Source organism: Octopus sinensis, linkage group LG14 (genome assembly GCF_006345805.1).
Source record: "Octopus sinensis linkage group LG14, ASM634580v1, whole genome shotgun sequence".
Classification (NCBI taxonomy): domain Eukaryota; kingdom Metazoa; phylum Mollusca; class Cephalopoda; order Octopoda; family Octopodidae; genus Octopus; species Octopus sinensis.
Window position 1 is genome coordinate 1,451,884 of NC_043010.1, and position 17,469 is coordinate 1,469,352.

General features: G+C 37.0%; 1 long non-coding RNA gene across 1 annotated transcript in view; it reads left to right on the top strand.

Moving 5' to 3' along the window:
* Positions 1-9,139, top strand: part of LOC118765872 — a 26,526-nt gene extending 17,387 nt beyond the window's left edge. The window contains exon 3 of the long non-coding RNA XR_005001769.1: positions 9,129-9,139. This is a non-coding gene — a long non-coding RNA (uncharacterized LOC118765872). The remainder of the gene's footprint in view (positions 1-9,128) is intronic.
* Positions 9,140-17,469: the final 8,330 nt, after the last annotated feature.

Here is a 17,469-nt window from a genome sequence, read left to right on the forward strand (position 1 = left end):
CCGACGGAATTGTCTCCTGCATTCCGAGATAATAGCTTCCACATCCACACCAAAAACAAACTGCTTCAACTTATTCGGAATTCTGATATCGTTTGTTTATTCGTTTGTTTGCGTTTCATTTTATTTAGTGCTTTTCATTTTTATTTTAGCTATTTATTTATTTTTCTTCTCTGATATGGTTTTGGCATACTCATGGGAAATTTAGTATTCATTGTCTGGAAGGACCGTTGTTGTTGTTGCTGTTGTTCTTAATAATCGTTGTTTTCTGTCATTCGTTGGAATTTTGCTAAAGAGGGTTGAAGACGTTAGACTGGCCAATTTCATCTTGTGAATAACTTCATTTAATTGTTCGGTCGATTTCACCTTTTACTGGTTGTTTTTACTTTTTAATGCAGCTTTTACATTATTAATTGCGCATTTTATTTTTTATTATGGTCGGTTTAATTTTTCAGTGGTTGATGTTACTTTTTAATAAATGCTTTTTACGTTACGAGGTCGCTCTTGTCTAACAAACGACTTGATCTAAAACCGTATGTTGAAACTGAAGCAATTACATACCGGAAGAGACAATTCAGCCATTTTGAAAGCACACAAAACTATTGAATTTACTTTTAAGTCATGAGCTGGCAAAATCTTTGTCGCACAGCTGCGACCTGATCACTGATTCAACGGAAAATATAAGCGATAAATTGTTGATTTTAATTTTTCTATGAGCGATTTTTTAATGGTAGGTTGTAGTTTGATAAGTGAAATTACTTGATTGAAGTCACTTTTACGTTTTGGAAGTAAATTTTATTCCTTTATTCTTTTACTTGTTTCAGTCATTTGACTGCGGCCATAATGGAGCATTGCCTTAAAGGGTTTTAGTCGGAGCACTCGACCCCAGGATTTATTCTATCGGTCCCTTTGTCGAACTGCTAAATAAATGTATTTAATAATATTTATTCCACTGGAGCTGCTTTTTATTTCAATTTTCTCTTAGGTATGCAATTTCCGGACATACCAGCTTATGATTATACAAGCCATGAGCATATAAGTCATGGACTGGCTAGGTGATTCGTCTTCAACCCCAGGAGGGTACGTGATGCTGACAAGCCACAAATACGGCGAAGCATCGATGTCCATCACTCCCAAATGGGATTGAGGGTGAGTTATCTCGCCTGTCCATAACGTGTTTTAATGTCGGCAATAATGAGAGTTTATATACTCCGATGCAGTCTCCGGAAAATACAGAACGCATATACATTAGTATACGTATTTAATACTACTACTACTACTACTACTACTACTACTATACTAATAATAATAATAATATATATATATATATATATATATATATATATATATATGTATACACACACGAACGCGCACGCACACACACACGCACACGCACACACAAATACAAAGGAGCCTTAAACTCTCAAAAGTGAATTTCAAAACCAAATATTTTAGGTGTGAAAAGTATTCATAATTTTGAAATTTATCTCCATTGCTTTACGAAACTAAATAGTAAAATAAAACAATTGAGACGTTTTGGATGTAGCATTCATTAAGAATCCTAATAAGGCATTGGAATGGTGACGTGTATGAAAGATGTTGTGACGTATAAAGCGATTCTAGAAATGCGCCCCCCAAACAAACTAGTTGTGAGAGTTTTCTAGCACAACTGATTTATTTGAATATATCTCTGATCTGGCTTAATCCCACGTTTGCCAATGTCGGCCCTGAACTAGAATATCTATGGTCAAAAACGTGGAGGCGCAATGGCCCAGTGGTTAGGGCAGCGGACTCGCGGTCATAGGATCGCGGTTTCGATTCCCAGACCGGGCGTTGTGAGTGTTTATTGAGCGAAAATACCTAAAGCTCCACGAAGCTCCGGCAGGGGATGGTGGTGATCCCTGCTGTACTCTTTCACCACAACTTTCTCTCACTCTTACTTCATGTTTCTGTTGTACCTGTATTTGAAAGGGCCGGCCTTGTCACTCTCTGTGTCACGCTGAATATCCCCGAGAACTACGTTAAGGGTACACGTGTCTGTGGAGTGCTCAGCCACTTACTCGTTAATTTCACGAGCAGGCTGTTCCGTTGATTCGGATCAACCGGAACCCTCGTCGTCGTAACCGACGGAGTGCTTCCATCCATGGTCAAAAGCATTTCAGATTTTGTGTATTTAGGGATACGTTATCCAATATGCTCTTACGTTTCATTTGACGGTAGGGTGGGATTTGAAGTAGTTAAGAAACGCACTTTGCAAATACGGGCTATACCTTGGTCAAGTTTTTTTTTCTGCTTTAGTTCCGGACTACCAATTGGTAGAGGAGAAACTGTGAGGAAGCTCACCACCTTAAAACCTTTTTAATTTTGATTTGCTTCTGACTGATCTAAGAATCAACAATGAAGAGACATTAAGAAAAATTTACAACGCATAGATCTATACTTGTGGTATGGTAAATATGATTCTCGGAATACCGTCAGAATGAAAGGTTGTCTCTCAGTAAGTGCATTAGCATCCCAGTGCTGCAATATGTGTTGTGTAAAGGCGGCGAGCTGGCAGAAACGTTAGCACGCCGGGCGAAATGCTTAGTGTTATTTCCTCTGCCGCTACGTTCTGAGTTCATATTCCGCCGAGGTCGACTTTGCCTTTCATCCTTTCGGGGTCGATAAATTAAGTACCAGTTTCGCACTGGGGTCGATATAATCGACTTAATCCGTTTGTCTGTCCTTGTTTGTCCTCTCTGTGTTTAGCCCCTTGTGGGTAGTAAAGAAATAGGTATTTCGTCTGTCTTTACGTTCTGAGTTTAAATTCCGCCGAGATCGACTTTGCCTTTCATTCTTTCGGGGTCGATAAATTTATCGACTGGCCTCCTCACCCAAAATTTCGGGCCTTGTGCCTAGAGTAGAAAAGAATATGTGTTGTGTAGTTAGTATATTTTGTACAGTTGAAATAATCCAGGGCATTGAAAAAAATAACTTATAATCGATAAAGTAATACTACTCAGAGCAGACAGCATAACAAATGATGCAAAATATATTAGACAGAATACTGTAGTGGATGTGTGCTAGGCCCATAACCCAAAGGTCAGTAGATCGAAACTGCATTCTGAAAAGAAATGGGTAGTATTTCTAATATTTATTCGTACAAAGGTGGTGAACAGGTGTGATCGTTAGCACGCCAGGAAGAATACTTAGCAGCATTTCGTCCGTCTTTACGTTCTGAGTTCAAATTCCGATGTAGTCGACTTACACACTCTCCCCAAAATGCTAGCCTTGTGTCAAAATTTGAAATCAATGTTTACTCGTATGCATCTCAACTGAGTTGTCTACAAATATATCAACCATATACATGTAAGTATACCCAATAGGGTTGATACAAATTATATTGTGCAATAGAAATTTATACAAGGTCGTTTCCAAATTTTATATCAATAAGGGGAAAGTAAGTATACTTAGAATTCCAGAATTGAAACTGAATCAAAAGGAAAACTAAACTGAAATAGGTGTCAACTCTGGAATCATGCGTTAAAATATTGAAATTTTTCTACGAAATCAAAACAAATTTCAGTATCGAACGACAAATTAGAACCTTTAAAAGAAAGACAAATCGATTAAGTCTGACACTTTGGAAATCAATAAAATATGGCTTGCACAGAATAATTTATGAATTGGGCTATGTTAGGGGAGTGTGAGGAGGGGGAAAAACAAATAGCATGATGCAAAATTGAAGAAAAACGCCGAGATAACCCAGATATGATATGATGAGAAAACGGGGAAGATGTGGCATGACGGGAAAATTGGAAACTGTGGCATGATGGGAAATTCAATGAGTTATGGTATCTTCAGTAAGCTGAGTAATTTGATGAAATGACAAATGAGTTGATGCTTGGTGGACTCAGTTGAGTCCTGTTTTGCATATTGATGAGGTGTTGCATGACTGGGGAATTTGAAAGCTGTTGCATAATGGAGAAATAAATGGCAGTGACCGAGATCGCATTTAGGTGCTCATGGATCGAGTCTGAACTGAATAATTGTTGAACTCTGCATTCCTTTATGTCTCTCATGGGCCTATGGAGCTCCTGGGATCCGGTGTTATAACCTCTGTAATACCTACATTACGATGGCAATGGCTCTTGCTTGCTGGGGAAATCTATGCGGCGGAATGTTGGATACAAAACATTGTCGAGTTGTAGCATTTCGATTATTCGATCAGTTGAGGTATCGTGTGTTAGACAATGAAGTGTAGTGGCTTTCATCTTTTAATTGTTTCAGTTATTGGACTGCGCCCATCCTGGGGCACCACATTGAAGAGTATAGTCTAATAAACAAACCTCAGTACATATTCTTAAACCTGGCTTTTATTTTCTTGTCTCTTTTTACCGAACCACTTAGTTACGGGGAAGTAAGCAAACCAACACCGGTTGGTCAAGCGGTGGTGGGAGACAAATACGACACACATACATGCAGATACACACACATATACACACAAGCATACATACATGCATAAATACATATTTATATATATATATATATATATATATATATATATATACATATATATATATAACATATATATATATACATATATATATATATATATATATATATATATATATAATATTATATATATATATATATATATATATATATATATAATATATATACATCATATATTTATAATTTAAACAATTTGACCTAAAGTTTACGGCCTCTAGCAGAAGAAACTTTAAGTCGCATAAAGCCGAATCAAACTGTTTTAAATAATAGGCGCAAGAGCGCCTGTGTGATAAGTAGCTTGCATACCACAACATGATTCCAGGTTCAGTCCCACTGCGTGGCATCTTGGGCAAGTGTCTTCTGCTATAGCCTCGGGCCGACCAAAGCCTTGTGAGTGGATTTGGTAGACGGAAACTGAAGGAAGCCTATCGCATATATATATATATATATAATATATATATATATTATATATATATATATATATATATATATATATATCTAATATAATATTTTCTACTCTATGCACAAGGCCCGAAATTTAGATCAAGCCAAGTACGCAACTGGTACTTAATTTATCGACGCTGAAAGGATGAAAGGCAAAGTCGACCTCGGCGGAATTTGAACTCGTAATGTCAGACGAAATACCAGACTTGTTTCTTCGCATTCGCCGCCACAATATTGTTTAAGCTTAGCATTCCTTCCTGTTTGTCTTCCCTGTCCTGTTTTTGTCACCAATCTTGACCTTCCACAAAATCGCAAATTTTATTTAATTTGCTTTGTGGGAGCAACTGTTTTATCGAAGGTGTGTCTTGTCGTGATATGCTCGAAATATGGATTAGAAAAACAGCCGACAACTGACGAAAGGTCGTTCTTTGTGTTGCTTGTCTTGTTTTCCATTTGTTTCTTTCGTTGCTTGCAAAAAAAGTCCTTATTCCATGTCCTCGTACTTCGTATTTTTGGTTGTTTATGTTTTGTGACGTCCTGTGCCTACATATGCATATGTATATACGTATACCTGTAAGTATGTAAAGGTGAGAATTTACAATCCCCCCCAAAAAAACAAAGGACGAAGACGGATGTGTAAACAGCAAACAGATGTATTAGTTTAACGAAACTGGAGACGGGTGATGGCAGGGCGGTTGCGGGGGGAGAGAGCAGATGCACGGTCCACGAAATGTGTTCTGGCAAGACGGGTGTGGATAGTGGTGAGCGGATATCTACGCAGCCAACGTAGCCAACGAACAGGTTCGCATAGTTGAGGCCCATTGTCGTTCCCATGGCCACTCCCGAAACTATTGGAAAAAATTACCCGCGAACGATAAGCAGTTAAGTGAGAGGACAAGTTCGGTCAGACAAAGGAGCGTGGATGTGTCAGGTTGGGGTTGGGTTGAAGGTCAAGCAAATGTTGGAGTGCACGCAGATCCTCGTGGTGAGGGATCACTGTGTATAGACTCTTGATGTCAAGAGTGAAGAGAAGTTTAGAGGGACCAGGAGGGAAGGAGAAAGAGTTGGACAAACGAAGAGCATGGTTGGTATCATGGATGTGAGAGGGGAGGGAAGCCACTAGGGGAGCAAGGACATAGTCAAGGTATCTGGAGACGAGTTCGGTGGGGCAGTTGCAGGCGGAGACGATGGAGCGGCCAGGGTTGTTAGGTTTGGCGATTTTTTTCCTCTGTCTTCCCTTCTCGGGATCTTTCCCTCTCCTATGTTTCTGACGAAGAGCTCCGCTCGAAACGTTAAACCCTCCTTCTTTCCTTCTTTCCTGAGCGTCCAATAATACTTTATTTGTTCCACGTCATCGCGTTGTTGTGTTTTTTTTTTGTTTTTTTTTTGTTTTCTTGTTTGGATTAACTATATATATGTATATATATATATGTGTGTGTGCGTGTGTGTGTATATAGATATATGTATGTATGTATGTTTGTATGCACAAACATACATATACATGTGTGTGCGTGTATATATATGTATATGTATGTACGTATGTATGTATTTAAGTATGTATGAGCGGGGATGTGGAAATACTTGGGCTGGTGTTGTCCAGGCGCGCTGTTGGCCCACCGGGAGTTGGAGGTCCCTCTGTTGTTGTTACAATATTCTCTCTAGGAGAGGGATACACCGAGAGAAAACCTGTAACAATATTCGATGATGTAGACTAGTTCTTATTTTCGAGTTTGTATTGTCCATGTTCAGAGAATGGGTTTGAATTTGTGCATATACTTTCACCACTATAAAAAAATCGCTATGCACAAGCATCGTTTTGAAAAAAGTAAGACCTATTACAAAAATGGCTGGTCGTAGCTTTCGCATGTGTGAGACTTTCGATCAGGCGATGGCAATACTCAAACACGAGGTTGCAGCCATCATTTGTGTATGAGAGGCTTCTTTCAGATTCCGTCTACCAAATTCGGTCACAAGGCTTCGGTTGGTTCGGTGCCCAAGATGACATGCAGTGGGACTCAGTCCGAAATCATGTCGTCGGGGAGCCAGAATTCATAGCAGACAACCATGCCTGCGCCAATGTGGTATGTTTAAAAAAAAAAAGAAACAAAAAATCGAATTGTGGTTATACAAAGAAAATCAATGAGGAGAGGCTGCTGGGAAAATCTCTGAACTGATGAGGAAAATAATGACTGGCGCCATATTGGAGAAGTCGATACGCTGTTGTGTATTGGATGAAACGCCAATAAAATAAATACAACATAATAAAATAAACATAATATCATAATAATAATAAATATTGGGTTTTTTAAGTATGGAAGAAGGTAACCACATATTTTAGAAGAGGAGTAGTTAGATTAGTTAAACCGACCGATTTTATTTATCTTGTATCTTTTCTATATCTAAAAGTCATTGGGTTGCGGCCATGCTGAGGCACCATCTTGAAGGGTTTTAGTCGAACAAATCAACTCAAGGACCTCTTATTATTTTTTTTAAGGTCTGGTACTTGTTCTATTGATTTCTTTTGCCAAACCTTTGTTATGAGGACGTAGACAAACAAATATCGGTTTGACAAAGCGGTAGTGGTCATAAGTGACAAAGACAGACGCTAGGCCACACGCGCGCGCGCACACACACACACACACAAACACATACACAATACACACAGAGAGGCACGATGAACTTCCACGCGGTTTCCATCTACTGAATTCATTTACAAGACGTTAGTCAGTTTGGGGCTGTAGAAGAAAAGAATTTTGTGCAAAGAAACGCACATTCGCAAGAAACCCCAAACCACGTCGTTTCAAAACGAACGTAGTTGCAGTATTTTGTCCGACGGTGCCGATATCCCACTTTCAACTTACCTGTAATAAAGTAATAAAAATGAATTACATAAAAATCATGTTATGCGGGTATTTTAAAAATACTTCTCGGAGTAACGACTGTGTCCTGTATAGTTATGGGTTGCCCCTTAGCAAGACCTGTTCAGCCACCCTGCAAGAGATATGGTAAAGTCATGGGACTGCGGGATGGCAGGTTGTGGAGAGGTAGCAGAAGAGGTCAACTAAGTTAACGGTGCTTCTTACATTGAGGAATCGAAGATGATCAACAGGCAGGATCACCAAGTTCTATCAAGTGACTGCAATGCATCCATGGGGGTGGCATCCATGGTTGTGCAATCAGCTAATGAAAGATTCACTGTGATTCAAGTTCCTGATTCAAATTCGTAATAATGCTCTTGGATGGCGCCAGAGAGTCATGGGAATTCGCAAAAAAACAGCGAAATATAAACATTATATCATAGTAAAAACATAGCATTTTTGAGATCGAATCCTGCTGGGAGGGAATTTTGCATCTTTTATCTCCTGGAACGATAAAATACTTGGAGAGCTAAAATCACGCAAATCGATTACTCCTTCACTTCAAAATATTTGGTCTTCTACCAATATTAGACATAAATATTATTTCTACTACAGACACAAAGGCCTGGAATTTTGAGGAGAGGAGTTAGTATATTAAACCGACTCTACAACTCAATTACATAGACCCCAGTACTCAACTGGTACTGATTTTATAGAGCCCGAAAAGATGAAAAGCAAAGCCGACCTCGACAGAATTTGAACTCAGAACGGAAAGATGGACAAAACGTCGCTAAGTATTTTCCCGGCGTGCTAACAATTCTGCCAGTTCACCGCTTTCGAAGAAATTGCTATTGGTATACTTCGTTATATCTTTTTATATTCATCTATAATTATTATCTTTTCAATAATTAATAATTCATCTTGCATAGTAATTAACTAAATCAATATCTAAAAAGAGGGATGATAGGAGAGATTGATAAACATACATTCCTTTTATTGGCAGCCATTTTTTTTTCTAAAGGATTAATAAATAAGCTATTATACTCGTGAGATGGGTGTAAGAGTAGATCAACGATATCGCTGCCTTCCGATATTGCTGTCAATACCTTTTGGAGAAAAGTACCAGAAAGAATATATCGTAAATTTAATGTAGAAAATATTAAATGTTTCGTATAAAATTTTCTTTCACCCAACTCCTTGCACATATTTCTCCATGAGGTATTGATAGCTACTTCGGAAGTCCACCGATTAACAATTACACCTGTCCTACGAATATAATAGTTTACTTATTTATCTTTTGTAAATAAAAAAAAATCGTTTTCCATAATAGGAAAGTACAAATGCAGCGAACTTGCCGAATCGTTAGCACACTGGGCAAAATGCTTAGCGGCATCTCGCCCGTCTTTACTTTGTGAGTTCAATTTCCGCCGATGTTGACTTTGCCTTTCATTCTGATCGGAGTCGATAAAATAAGTACCAGGGATCGATGTGATAGACTTGCCCCTCCTCCGAATTAGCTGGTCTTGTGCCAAAATTTGATATCGACAATAGGAAAGTACATTGATAAATTTCAAAAAACGAAAGGCATAAAGACTCAACATGAGCTAATATATATATATATATATATATATATATATATATATATATATATATATATACATATATATATATATATTATATATATATATATATATATATATATATATATATATATATATATATATATAATAGATATATATATATATATATATATCTATATATTATATATATAATATATATATATATATATATATATAAAACACACTAGCTTACGCAGGCGATTGGGTTGCTAGAGTGTATGATAGAATGTCTCATAATATGTTATGCTCTCTGAGGTCTGAGATCAAATCTTTATTAGCATGTCCTTTCGGAGTCGATGAAAAAAAATTATCAATTTAGCGTGGTGGATTGGCGGAATTGTGAGGATGTCGGACTGAATGCCTTGCGAAATCATCACAGCTCTTTGAGTTCTGAATCTAAATATCATCATGGTTCATTTGGATGGTAGCGTGGGTACTTTTCTCCTATCTCGCAACCAGGCTCTATAAGGCAGTGCTTTCCTACCTAGCTGAGAGATAAGCAAAGCTAAAGATATGAAAGTGAATGAAAGCCGTGAACATAAACTGTAACATAAAATACGAAAATATACTTCAGTGTGAACCATAAGCATAAACTGAACACAAACCATATACACAGACTGAACATAAGCCATTAATAACATATCTTCTACATATGCCATAGACATATATTCAACATAAACTATAAGCATACTTTCCACATAAATCATAAACATGGATTCGAAATAAACCATAAACAAAATGAACCTAAGTCATAGATATATATATATATATATATATATTCAACTTAAAGCATAAGCATATATTTAGAAATACACGATAACCATAAACTGAACATAAAGCATAGGTTAAAGTAATAAACATGTCAACCATAAATATACATTCGACATCGACCATAAACATAAATTCGACGTAGCCATAAACGTATATTGGACATCGACCATGAACATGCATTCCACGTATATTATAAACATAAATTTTACATAACCATAAACATATAGTCAACACAAACCATAAACACATGTTCAGCAAACCTTAAACAAACCTTAATCGGAGACCTTTTGAGGGAGACGGGCTACTCAACCTGAAGAAAATTCTAACTGGGCCCCACTTGCAAGGTCTTGTACTGTTTACCTTGATATAGGATCACTATGTCGTGCACATATGGTTGTGATGCATGTATCTGGTTGTTACCCTTATCAGACGGGTAGTCATGATGGGTATATGGCATGAACTGCTCTCTCACTCAATAATAATAATAATAATAATAATAATAATAATAATAATAATAATAATAATAATAATAATGATAATGATAATGATAATAATAATAATAATAATAATAATAATAATAATAATAATAATGATAATAATAATAATAATGATAATAATAATAATAATAATAATAATAACATAACAATAACAATAGCAATAAGAATAACAATGATAATAATAATAATAATAATAATAATAATAATAATAATAATAATAATAATAATAATAATAATAATAATCATAATAATAATAATAATAATGATGATGATGATAATGATGGTGGTGGTGGTGGTGGTGGTAGCGATGATGATGATGATGATAGTAATTTTACTCAATATTACCCCAATATGCTATACAAACACATATTCTCTCTTGATTTGTGTATTCAGCGTTGGAATATTTCCTCTATTACTAATTGTTATAGACACCAATGTCTGATTGATTGTTTTCTTACCTGCCTTAGTATAGGTGTGTCTGTGGCTATGTGTATGTTTGTTCATGAGTTTGCACGTGCATTTATATGTTTGTATGCGTACGTGTGTATATATATGTGTGTGTGAATGTGTGTGTGTGTGAATATTTTAATACCTTATTAAAATGTTTGCTGGTGTAACTGTTTTTCCATTTACCCTTCACCTGTAGAATAAGGAACCAGTGAAATGTAATTCAACGTGATTGCACCATATGCTACAAATGCTACCGAAATCTTCAAATTACACTTTATAATACAGCAACCTCCCTCTGAACCTAACCGCTTGTGCGTACTGAGCCGGTAGGTGCGAACCTAGCTTCCTTTTCAGGGGAATCTAAAACGAGTGACATTGGAAACGAAGCGCAAAAACAAACAAACATAAATACAAAAACAAACAAACATAAATACAAAAACACAAAACCTGAGTCAGATGACTTTACATCACATGTTTAAATAATAAACTTCATAAAATACAACAAACCTTGTTCATCAAATGCTGCCGTAGAATAAATCGTTGATAAACTTGAACCTGGGATTCTTGAAGACCTTGCGCTTGCTTATCTAGGATGCGTACTTAAGTGGGAGGTTACTTTATTGAAATAGCAAAGAAAGGACACATTCATTTTTTGATTAATATCGCTGGGTAGCAAGGATTTTATATCATGAAAAACCAACTTTTAAATCAAGTTTCGTCATAATGAATATAGGGAAGTTTATTTTGGAGCTAACATGTAGTTTAATTGTCTAGAAAATGTAAATTGATTTTAAAAAATGAAAGTAAATTGACCGGAAGTGACTACGGTGATATACTTTAATTTCATGTAAAAAATGCATGTTACATAACCAATGAATACAACGTACATATATTTAATATAAGATGAAACCATACATATAATTTTATATAAGGTGAATATCTTTATGTATTTTTTATAGATGAAAACAACCACAATTATGGGAAAGCAAGACAATCATTGATGCACGAAAGAAATTCGAGTATAGTTCCTCACGATCGCCGTGTCTGCTCATGAAGATATGATTTAAATAAATCATTACTAGTCCTACATTGCCACCTGAGTTCCTTCGTGGCGAACATTCATCGCCTTTCTGTACTCTGTAGATGGTTGCTGTCATCGTTTAGATCAACAAAATTGAGTGAAGGTTCGACAATTTCATGAGTATAGAAGTTCTCTAAACTCTCGTATGGAGTCAACCCATATCAAACGTGTTCCTGGCAATATCCTGGTAATATCAAACGTATTCCTGGCAATATACAATGCTTTTTAATAAACCAAAATGTTGGAGTATACGACTGAGGGGCTCAATTAGGCAGCATTTGCCTTTACCCCTTTCTACTGCATCAGGCAAGTACCCAATACCTTTCACATCACTCTCTTCTGTGCATATATTTGGATTCATAAGTGTGAGAACAAAATTTGCTTAGGGGATGAAAACCCGAGCCCAAACCTTTTTTTCATGAACAAAGTCGATTTCCCAATCTTAATATCAAAACAAACAAAGATAATAATAATTATTATTGAACATCAATCGAATTAGATAAATCCAATAACGGGAAAGTAATGTTTCAAATTAGTCCAAAAATGTTTCTCTGCTTATTCGTTTTGGCGATGAAGTTTTTCAGGATGATGTTCACAGCGTTTTCATTGACCCCCATAAGAAAAAAAGAAGAAGAAAATATTAGGGGTTCGCTGCCCCTCCCCTTCATCACTTGTTCTTGATCCGATGTTTGGATTCGTTATTTCTACGGTAACGGAACATTCTGCATCGTTCAATCTACCGTGATGCTGTGGAATGAACACCCATATGCTGCTCATAGACATCTCTCAGGAAACATGTTTGGAAAGTTGAGCGTCATCAATTCACCGAAGGGCAAGTTCGCCGTCATCACTTTACCGTTTTTTCTTTTTTTTAACTATTAATGGTAAGATACTAATTCCGCTGAGATCCCCTTTGCCATTCACCCTTTCTATATCGATAAAATAAATACCAGTTGAATAGGGAGGTCGATGTCATTGGCTTCATCCCCCCACCCACCCACCCACCACCACCACAAAGACAATTGCTGGCTTTGTGTCAGAATGTGAAACCTACGGTGAGACATTATGGATATGCTCTCTCTCGGTAAACTTTCCTCGAAGTAAACTTTGGTGAATTGATGGCGATGAACTTTCCCTGCGGTGAACTGATGGCGGTTAACTTAACTGCAACCCTCGGGAAACTGCACCAATTAATCACTGCATTATTCCATGCTGTTCAAAAGTCATTTTGTCCAGCGGATGGTCTCTTACCCCAATGTGCATCAGTTGAATTAAGCCAAATGGTTCTTCTCAAGAATATGAATTGGTTCATATAGTCCGAGTGAACCGACAGGAACAACGTTTCTGCTTCCTGCTGCTTTCTTTCTCTGAAGCTCATTAATCGTGCCGGATTATGGCGTTGTTCGCGTGGAACTCTGTTGGCTACCATGTGTAAACATGCAACTCACTGAGTTACATTCTCAGTGGAGTTCGTCGTTGAGTAAATTTGGTTGGAACTGTTATCTCAGCTATTATTTCTAAAAATACTTATCGCTTGAAGGTGCTTCATATGTAGGTGCCCGTGGGTGCTGAATGATGGTTGAGTTTCTTTTACGTTCTCTTTAAGAATTCGTGGGACTCCCTGTTGTCATTTCCGGTTTCTGTCGACATTTGCTTTCACTTTTTTAGGGCACCAAACTGCAGGTGAACCTATTATTGTTTTGGTAAATGATCATTGATAAAGAAAAAGTGGGGGGAAAAGAATTAACAGAAAGGTGTGCAAGCATCTAACAAGGATGCAAACGCGCAAGCAAGCTAAATAAATAAATAAATATATGAATAAATAAGTAAATAAAAATTGCGACTGTTTTAAAAAATATCGTGGCTCTAAAATTGTAAGATGGTGGCAGAATAAAACGATGACGGTTGTATAATGATATCCAAATAAAGGGATGAGTAAAACATTTATATATTTATATATCGAACAAAAAATGCTGTAGTGTGATAGCGGCAGGAAAGGGATAAATCGCGTATCACCGGGGGCGGAGTGGAGACAATAGAAGCAGAGGAGGAGGAGGAGGAAAAGAGAGAGAGAGAGAGAGAGAGAGAGAGAGAGTCGATGATGAAAATCGAAGTGTCCACTCTTTCTTTCAGCCATTAGGCTAGCTAGCACATTAACGATTGGGAACACCTGCAGATATATCGCTAATAGGTAATAAAACAACCGACAAAGAATGACACCGTATCGATACACACACACACACACAAACCTATATATATATACATATATATATATATATATGTATATATATACACGCATATATATATATGTGTATGTGTGAGAGAAAGAGAGAGAGAGGTGGAAAATCTGTTAGTGCTTGTTGTATGTGTGTTATTGAATAAATAATTAAAAGAGTCTTCTAAATGATGTTTGGTGAGCCGAAGAGATGTTTAGCTGATAAAGTCTTTGATAACAACTGTCATTTATTAATATGAACAATAAAAACAGTTGTACCATAAATGTTTTTAGCTTTTTCTTTTTTTCTTTTGACGCACACAACAAAAGCTTCGGACTCGAAGCATAGAGAGATATAGACGATTGACTTTACATTCAGATTACTATCTAGTTTAACAATCATAATAATAATAATAATAATAATAATAATAATAATAATAATAACAACAACAACAACAACAACGACAATAATAACAACAACAACAGTAATAAACAATAATTATTATTACTTTTATCAGGTTTTTAACACTTTTATGAGAGTTTTTATTTCACAGCTAGGCGTACCTCCATGTTGCTTTGCTGAGGTATGTCCATCATTATATTCTGCAGATATAGAACTGTGTTTCATCTCTTCGGCTTTGTTGTGAGCTTTGTTTTTGTTGTTTCTGGTGTTGTTGTTTCATTGTTTTGTCTGTGTGTTTGTTATGTGGAATATGGTGACTGTGTGTGTGTGTGTGTGGTGTGTGTGTGTGTGTGTGTGTGTGTGTTTGTGTGTGTGTGTGTATGTGTGTGAAGGCCCGCAGCATAATAGCTAAGGTGTCACAGATACGGTCGTAAGAGCGTGGTTTAGATTTCTAGATTGGGCAGCGCGTAATGTTTCATGAGAAAACCATTTCATTTCATGTTGCTCCGGTCCAACTCCGCCCTCCTCAAAAACGAGTTCAAGCCATAGCTGAGGAAGTTAACCCTACAACGGAGAGGTGCACAGTTCAAAGAGAATTGTAAATTTCAGTCACTGTTACGCCTTATCGGTTCAAGCTCCGGCCTTATGACTCTTAGAGCTTATGGCAAACCCAACGGGGTATTTGTATGTTAGTATGTGTTGACTGAATTGTTTTATTTTTGTGGGTACTGAGTCGTATCATATCTATTGTGTGAGCTGTACTAAGTGCAATGTTCTCTCTAATCTATATGATTGTGGGCGCGCATGCATGTTTCCTAACTAGCAGACGAAGGGGAAAATGTGCACACACAACATTTTTCAAGATGAAATAGAATTCTTTAAATTGAAGATCATTACTCGCCTAAATACATATATAATTTGCAAAGAAAGACAAAATTTGCGAGCGAGAAAATTTTAGGGAAACATAGGTGATGCGCAATAATTATTCTTTCTAATTTTAATTGGCACTATTTTATCGACCACAAAAGATGAAATGCAAATTTTACCTCAGTACATAAGAAGCGGAAGAAATATTTTACTTGTTTCAGTCATTAGATAGCGGCCATGCTGGGGCCTCACAGTGAAGAATTTTACTCAAATGCATCAACCCCAATACTTACTTTTCAAAAGTCTGGTACTTATTTTATCGGTCTCTTAGGGTGTACCGCTAATCTACAGGAGCGTAAACACACCAACACCAGTTGTTAAGCGGAGATGTTGGACAAACACAGACATACACACACTCACACACCCACACACACACACACGCATACACACATACAAACACACACATAATGCAAATATATAGATATATACATACAACGGGCTTCTTTCAGTTTCCGTCTACCAAATCCACTCACAAGGCTTTGGTCGGCTCGAGGCTATAGTAGAAGACACTTGCCCAGGCCTATATGGTTGGTAAGTAAACTTCTCGGCCATCTTGGTCAGTAATTTTTGTTGATCGCCAGGAAGTGTATTCTAACGGTTCTGATGTTGACCTTACGATCAAAAGGTCGTGGATTCGTTTCCAGCAAGAGGGCAGCATGTTGTATCCTTGAGCAAAAGTCTTCCTTTGAAATTGCTCCGGTTTACTCAGATAAAAATGCGTACCAATCTAGTGCTTGTGCAGCTTTGTTTTCTACTAGTGGCCACATCCTGGATATTCCGCTGGGTCAAGAGTTGGAAGGGCTAAGGGTGTGTTTACGTCTGTTTGCGACCAGAAAAAGCAATTAGCGAAAGCTTGTTACACGTTACCAAGATATCCTTGCTTGTGAGTGACAGCTAATATTTAGATCAGTAAGTGATCCTTATATCATTATATCCCTATTATCCGCATTAAAGTTTGCAGTATGAAAGTATGTTATATTCTTCTGTTCACATGAAAGTGTGTTGTTTACATCTAGGGAGCTCTTATCCGTTCTGGTAATATCAATCTTAATGCCTTCTATATTATAAGTAAACAAATTATGAGTCTGTAGTTGGGGGATTGGGTGGAGATTTGGGATTTCTTTAGTTTTGTGAATTAAGGAGATTACCATAGCAATGGTTTCTTTTATCTCCATAATTCTAAAAACATAGAAGACATGAAAAGTATTTCTTGTACTTGCTGGGGATCAGAAGAACTCACTGTCTCCTGGTTTTCTTACTCTTGACTTTAGATTCGGCTCTTACCGAAGCACCCTTTCACTATCAACATTGTTATTCATCGATTGACCTTATTTTTATAGAAATCGTTGGAGCGCCGGACAAGAGGCTTTGCAGTATTTCCGTTTCTTTACGTTCTTAGTTCGAATCCTGCAGATGTTAACTTAGTCATTTTTAGCCTTTCGGGGTCGCAATATAAAATAGCAGTCAAGTGCACCACCCGATGTACTTCACTAATTCCCTCCCTTCAAAACTGCTGGCATTGTGTCAAGTACCAGTCATTTACTGAGGTCAATGATACCGACTAAAATTAATAGCCGTTAATAAAGAGAGCTGGATGGGCAGAAGTGTTGAATAGTCGGACAAAATGGCTTACAGTGTTTCTTACGGCTCCTTACATTCTGATTTCATCTACCTTCATGATTAATGTTGCCTTTCAGCACCTCGGGTCGATAA